Raw genomic sequence first — 7,736 nt, 5'->3', positions numbered from 1 at the left:
GTTTCTGTTGAAAGTTCGTCACCTTCGGCATTACCAAAATTATGCTCTTCCATTTTAAGCTCTGTCTACAGGGATAAATGCCCTCAGTATCCTGGATATATCTCCTTTAATTTTACTTAGTAGCTTTTTAAAAAGCCCTTAGAATTGACATCTCCTACAGCCATATACCTTACTGTCCATATTAACACAACTATTTCATGGAACTTTTGCCTGGATGTTAAAAATGCAAATGAATCCGTTGTGCATTTTAGGAGCCACCTAAAAGAACCACCAATTCTTTTTTAAAAAGATTTTATTAATTTATTTGTCAGAGAGAGAGAGAGATAGAGAACAAGCAGGGGGAATGGCAGGCAGAAGGAGAAGCATGCTCCCTGCTGAGCAAGGAGCCCAATGAGGGACTCAATCCTAGGATGCTGGGATCATGACCTGAGCCGAAGGCAGACTTTTTTTTTTAAGATTTTATTTATTTATTTGACAGAGAGACAGCCAGTGTGAGAGGGAACACAAGCAGGGGGAGTGGGAGAGGAAGAAGCAGGCTCCCAGCAGAGCAGTGAGCCTGATGCTGGGCTTGATGTGGGGCTTGATGCGGGGCTTGATCCCAGGACCCTGGGATCACGCCCTGAGCCAAAGGCAGATGCTTAACAACTGAGCCACCCAGGCACCCCCTGAAGGCAGACTCTTTTTTTTTTTTTTTTAAAGATTTTATTTATTTATTTGACAGAGATAGAGACAGCCAGTGAGAAAGGGAACACAAGCAGGGGGGGTGGGAGAGGAAGAAGCAGGCTCATAGCGGAGGAGCCCGATGTGGGGCTTGATCCCATAACGCCGGGATCACGCCCTGAGCCGAAGGCAGACGCCCAACCGCTGTGCCACCCAGGCGCTCCTGAAGGCAGACTCTTAACTGACTGAGCCACCCAGGCATCCCAGAACCACCAATTCTTCAATAGATAGCATCATATCATGACGGTTCTATACTTTTCAAGACTCTTAGAACCCCCAGCCTCAAAATCCTTGCTTGGCTGTGTCCACCAATCCTACCTAAGCTGTTATATCATGCCTCTTACCCTATCCTAATCAACTTTTGCCTCTACCCTCACACTGAAAGATCCACCCCCTTCCCCAAACCAAACTTCAAAGACTCAATAAATACCACTATTTTGTCCTTCTGCCTCTGGGCTGCTACTACCACTTTGTCAAGATAGAGTTCTTCCTCACTAAGGCAAGAATCATCTCAGTTTTATCTTGTCTTTTTAAGATTTATTTGTATTTTAGGGGGCGCCTGGGTGGCACAGCGGTTAAGCGTCTGCCTTCGGCTCAGGGCGTGATCCCAGCGTTCTGGGATCGAGCCCCACATCAGGCTCCTCCGCTATGAGCCTGCTTCTTCCTCTCCCACTCCCCCCGCTTGTGTTCCCTCTCTCACTGGCTGTCTCTATCTCTGTCGAATAAATAAATAAAATCTTAAAAAAAAAAAAGATTTATTTGTATTTTGAGGGGCTCCTGGGTGGCACAGCGGTTGAGCGTCTGCCTTCGGCTCAGGGCGTGATCCCGGCGTTATGGGATCGAGTCCCACATCAGGCTCCTCCACTGGGAGCCTGCTTCTTCCTCTCCCACTCCCCCTGCTTGTGTTCCCTCTCTCGCTGGCTGTCTCTATCTCTGTCAAATAAATAAATAAAATCTTTAAAAAAAAAAAGATTTATTTATATTTTGAGAGAGGGAGGGGCAGAGGGAGTGAGAGAATCCTGAAGCAGACTCCCCTCTGAGCGTGGAGCCTAACACGGGGCTAGATCCCAGGACTCTCAGATCATGACCTGGGCCGAAATCAAGTCAGCTGCTCAACCAACTAAGGCAGCCCCCAGGCATCCCTCAGTTTTGTCTTATCAACAGGTTGTTTTGTTGATATTTTGGGAAGCTAAAATTTTTTAATTAAAAAAATTTAATTAGTCTGATTTATTTCCAATGGGAGTGTCAAGGGAAGGCTGTGAGTGCAACTGTTTATAACAGGATATTGAAGAAATGGGAATTGATATTCAGACCTACAGAGAAAATCCTCCACTTCTGTCTTCAAGTGTTAGGAATGGAGACAAATAAAGACTGGGGCTGGGAGTAGTTGTTCTGTGCCTGAGACAGTGGGTTTTCTCATTTACTCCCTACAAGGGAAGCACTTTTATGATCCCCTTTTCACAGATGAGACAATTGAGGCTTAGAGACGTAGGTTACTTGTGCAAGCTCAGGGGCTAGTGTCATCAGAAGGCTTTGGACCCAGCATCCTCACCCAAGCGACTACGCTCTTAATCATGACTCTCTCTCTACTCTGAGAGTTCAGTAATCTGTAAGGGCAGACCTGTGCATCAACGAGTACGATACCACATGATAGTGGCTTTATAAGAGGAATTGACACAGTGTTAAGAGGAATTCCAAGTGTTTACACATGGAATTAATTTTAAGGTTTCAAAAAAAAGGTGATAGAGAAAAAATTATTCTGAAGCGTATTACAACATTAAGGAAAACTTTATTTGGGACTATTGCCATAGAAACATTACCAAAAGGGAGAGAAATTATGCTCAGTTCCAAAAACAATGAGGACAAGTGGGGTTTTACAGCCATCAGGAAGGATGAGGGAGTTAGTGGGTGGAAAATTACTAAGAGGAGACACCAAGAAAGGGGGATTCTTGCTAAACTGATTTAATAGGATTCTTGCTGAAGGCAGACTAAGGATTGATCGGATATCAAGAATAAGGATTCTCTCTAAGCTGATTTCGGATTTTTGCTGAAATTGGACTTGAAAGAGGACTTCAACTACCTCCATTTTGACCTCAGTCTGTACTTTCTAATTAAACGCTTCAGGGAATGTTGATGTTTAAGGTGCTTTGCAGTGGTCCCTGCAAGAATTTGGGAGGGCTAGCTTTGTTTTAAAAAATTACATTAAATAAACTAACAAAAGAGAGAGACATTTCATAATCCCACCCATATTTTCAAAACCATTGTCTATAGAGAAAAATCTCTCTGTTGGACACCCTCCCTTGATTAGCTCATTTGAATTGATTCTATGAGAATTATTTTACAACTCTGTAAATTGTAGGTAACTGATAGGCAAGGGACTCCTGTCTGGTCTGTAGAGGTTTGACTATTTTCCCTCCTTTCCTTGGGCGGGGGGCGGGGCGGGGGAAGCAGTTTTGCCTCCATTTACAATTTCTTTTTTAACATTCCTTTTGTCAGAGGAATTGTGCTGCTCTTTTTGAACCAGCTGAACCATTTGGCTCTCTGACTGCTTTCCTCACTGACTGAGTTACAGAAAATCTTTAACATGCATACATTTTTTCAATTAAAGATTTTATTTATCTGAGAAAGCAAGAGAGAGAGATAGCAAGAGCTGGGGGAGGAGGAGGGCAGAGGCAGAAGGAGAAGGGACACAGGGTTCAATCCCAGAACCCCAGGATCATGACCTGAGCCAAAGGCAGACACTTAACCGACTGAGCCACTCAGACACCCCTAACACGAGAGTCATGGTTTGTCTCCTTTTGGGGAAAATTCTATTCACATTTCTTTTGGTTTTTTATGCATGCAAATACACGTTTGACATAATTATAGTCACAGACTTTACATATATATATATATATTTTTTAATTTTTTATTATTATTATTTTTTTGCTTACAACTATTAGATCAAACACTGTCTCATATAGCTATAAACTTCATGATTAGTGGTTTCTTTTTTTCTTACAATAAGTAATTCTACAATAATTTACTTCACTATTCTCTAACCATTGAATATTTAAGTTACTCATTAAATAATTTAAAAAAAACAAAGATTCTTTATGCATTTAACTGCTTGTAAGTCTGGATTGGACTATATATTACTTTTTTTTTTTACGTATAAAATGATACCACCGTGCAAGAAAGAGAACTTCATCCTATATGCCCAGTTCACACACATACGTCTTGTTTGACCCACCAAAAATAACTGTTAACAGGAAATGGATGCTCCAAGCTCTTTAGAGAAGAATGAAAAGGCAAGTTTGACGGCAGAGAGTTCTGGTACACGTGGTGCACACATTAGTGCATGTGTCTGCGTGGTTCCCAAGGCACCCGGCAAAATGCTTTGCATGCAGGAAGTGTTCAAGTTCTGTGCCCGTGACTTCACACGCAGAAGGGCACGTTCTCTAGAACTCGCTTCTAAGATCCATCCACACCAAGGAGAAGATGCCCTGAAAACAACGAGGAACAGCTCCTTTCAGGGAAAGCTGTTTTCCCCAGAAGAGGGGAAGATGACAAAGGACAAGATAAAGACAGCAGCCTGGAAGCTTCATTGCTCGTGGGCCAGCAGCCCCATTCCCAGGGGCTCTGTCAGCCCCGTCAGCTACATGCAAAACGGGAGAACCCAAAAGAGGTGCTGGGCAGCAGTTTGTTTCTATTTCACTAGTAACAGTAATAAGAGTGTGTGAAGGAGGGAGTAGTGGGCTCTAGGAACCCACTGCAAGGCCTTGGTCAGGCCACTACACTTTTCTGGGCCTCAATTTCGTCTTGTAAATGCAAGGGAAATACCCAGTTGTAAGAGCTTTCCTGATTTAACAAGAGTTTTGATTCTGTGATTGTACGCACTTCCACAACATTGCCTCATACTCTGCAGACTTAAAGCAAAAAAAAAACCTGGGGTATGGAAAAAAAAACAACGATCTAAGAACCTTCGTCTCATTTCCACTCCCTATCCCAACCCCAGCACATATACCAAGACTTTCTTTGGCACAGACAGAAGCAGGACTCTCTTTGTTTTCCCCATTAACAACTTAAAGAGTCCCAAACAGATAAAGAGTCTGTGTGTCGACCGTAGGGCAAACAACATTCTGAGGATTTTGTTATTGTCCTGTTATTTAGTCAGGTAGGTGCCTTAGGAACAAACAGACAGTGAAAACAAGTTTCATACCTATGTCCTGCAGTCCCCCTTGCACATTCTTGCCTCTTGAGCCAGGGGAGGGGACACAGTTGCAATTTTCTGACTACTGGAAGGGAGACTCCAACACACTCCTTCAAACTTTCACACCCAGGCCCAAAAAAACCCTCAGTGTTTGCCTCAGGGATTTTTCTTTTTCTTTTCCTTTTTAAGGTTTACTTATTTATATATTTTGGGGGGGGAGGGTGGGGCAGAGGGAGAGACAATCTCAAGCACACTCCCCATTGAGCCTTGAGCCCCACGTCAGGTTCAACCTCAGGGCCCTGAGATCATGACCTGAGCCGAAATCAAGAGTCGGAGGACGCTTAACCGACTGAGCCCCCCAGCTGCCCCAGCCTCAGGGATTTTTCTGTCTTGGGTTTGCCTGGCACAAATCACTGATGCTTTCTGATTTCCTGGCTGTCACTCTGGCCCTGGAGGGGATGCCTGACAGGGTCCAAGCCTGCTTTGCTCTCCAGTGGAGTAGCTCTACCGTTCACCCTGTGTTTGTTCCTGTCATCACCCCGAAAGGACAGGGGTGCCAGCCTCTGGTCTAATAGCTCCTGCTGCAGCCAACCCTCTCATAAATAACCCGTTGTCAGGGATTTTAATGGAAACCCTCTGGAAGCTGTAAATCTTTGCTACTCCCTCCTGCATCTTTTCCCTCATTTTCATCACAATATCACTCCAGAGGGACCTGAGACCAAAGCAGGAGCTTGGCAGAGCAGATTGGTAGGACCCTAGGGAAAGAAAGAGGCGGGATGGGGGAGGGGAAGAGAGCTGGGACGGTTGGTCCTAGGGAAGCATCTGCTCACGGCCAATTGATGCTGGTCACCTGGGTCTCCTGGGCCCTGGAGAGGGGGCGGGTCAAGATAGCCCAGGGCCACCTGGAAGGAAGGGGGAAGAGGGAAGAGGAAGAGGATAGGAAGGCAGAGAGGTTTCTGGAAGAGCAGCAGGCGGTCCTCTGGTTCCACCTAAGGCCCTCCAGGGTGTTATTTAAGCATCATGAACCAGACTCTCATTGTCCGCTGGGGGCTAAGCCATGCCTTTGCCTCTAGGCTCCTGCCTGAGCAGATTAGCAGGTTAAAGGGCAGTGCCCTGTGCTGGCAGGAAAACTTCCTCCAACTTAGGTCCAAAAGGCAACGGTTTATTTATATGCATATGAGAGCGCTCGGTAGTGAGTAACTGTCTGAGTAACTGTCCGAATAGCTAGGCATAAGGGTTTATTATGTATCAGTCTTATAAGGGATGGGAGTTAGGGCTTCAAAATGGGCCTCTGATGAGACTTGTTTACACAATTTTTGGAGTGTCCATGTGTCCAAGGACAGTGCCTGCCTGACCTGAGATCACCCCGGGGTTTGGGGGGTGTATAAGGGAGAGAACCAGCTCACTGCTGTAAAGCGCTGCTTTATTCACATAAGGGATCACAGGCCGGCATGAAGTTCCAGGCACACACCGAAAAAATGTTCGTAATTCATCTGCTAAAAGCTTACATCCTCTAGAAACCTTTCCCGGACTGACTCCACATCCTCCACATCAGCGAGGATCTTGCCTCTCCCATTAGTCTTTCTGGCTATAGCTTTTCTGGGAAGGGCCGGTCTCTCCTTGTATGTGTCCCCTCAACTGCGGGAAGAGAGCTCTCTCCTCAGTAAGAGAGTAGTGATGCATAGTCCTACCTAACTTGTACTCATTGGACCTAAACAATTCCTTCTCACAGCAGCAGCTGCATTCCGGTAGCATCAATTCAAGCATCTGGAACTCTCCAGAACGAGAGGGGTGGATATGGGCAACAAGCATCTTTGGCTCAACCCATAAGAGGGTTTCCTAAAAACACTGTGGTTCGGGAATTTTAAATCGATCCTTCGGTGTTTCACCAATCCCGAACTAAGCAGAAACAGCTCTAGCGGCTGCCAACCCTTTGCACGCAGTCTGGCACCCAGAAGTCTGCGCTTAGACAGGTGGAAGCGGAAGGCGACCACGATTAATTGAATCCTGTCACTATTCTGATTCCCTACCTGCCAGAAGACAGTCAAAATGTCGCTGTGAGAAGCCCAAGATCCCAGAGCCCCGGGGGGAGTGAGGGCCTCTCTCGTCGGCCAGACACACGCCCCCAACTCTTTGAGATGTCATGACTTAATAAGCCAAAGCGGTTCATTGTAGGTTTGAGACTGCGGTCTTGACTTGGGTCTCAATCCGGTGCTGTCTGCAGGGTTCCCCCCTGGTCCTGGCGTCGCTCTTTACCCTCCCCAGAGGGCCTGAATACAGGGCGGCCCCGCTCAGCGCAAACCACCCGCTTTCCCCTGCGGAGCAGCCGCAGCTTCGCAGGCCAACGGTTAGAGCTCGGCCCCGAGGCTCCGGCTGCGCCTGCGCCTGCGCACGACGCCCCGACGCCCCAACGCCCCGACGGCGCGGGCCGGGGAGGGCGGGGACCTGCACAGGGCTAGCGGTAGAGGGGCCCCCGAGCGCGGGGAGCGCGGCCCAAGCGTCCTCCGCGTCTCCCGGGACAACCTCGGGCGCTGCCCTCTCAGAGAGCAGGGGCGGTTAATTGGATTCGGGACGGAAGGGGGGCACGGCAGCCTACCGCTGGGGCCAATCGAAGACCTAGAAAGCCCTATATGCAAATACATGAGGGCTGGGCGCACCCCAAGTTAGGAGGAGCGAGGGTCGGGCTGACGGGTTGTCCGGCAGCCAATGGGAGCGTGTCTCCTTAATCTTTTGAGGAGGGGGCCCACAGGTGTGGTTGCGAGCGGTACGGGCCGCCGAGCGGGGGCAAGACCCGGGCATAGGAATCGCGGGTAAGAGCCCCCCC

Source organism: Ursus maritimus, unplaced genomic scaffold (genome assembly GCF_017311325.1).
Source record: "Ursus maritimus isolate PB19 unplaced genomic scaffold, ASM1731132v1 scaffold_24, whole genome shotgun sequence".
In the NCBI taxonomy this organism is placed as follows: domain Eukaryota; kingdom Metazoa; phylum Chordata; class Mammalia; order Carnivora; family Ursidae; genus Ursus; species Ursus maritimus.
The sequence above is the reverse complement of the archived record's forward strand: the minus strand, read 5'-3'. Positions refer to the sequence as shown.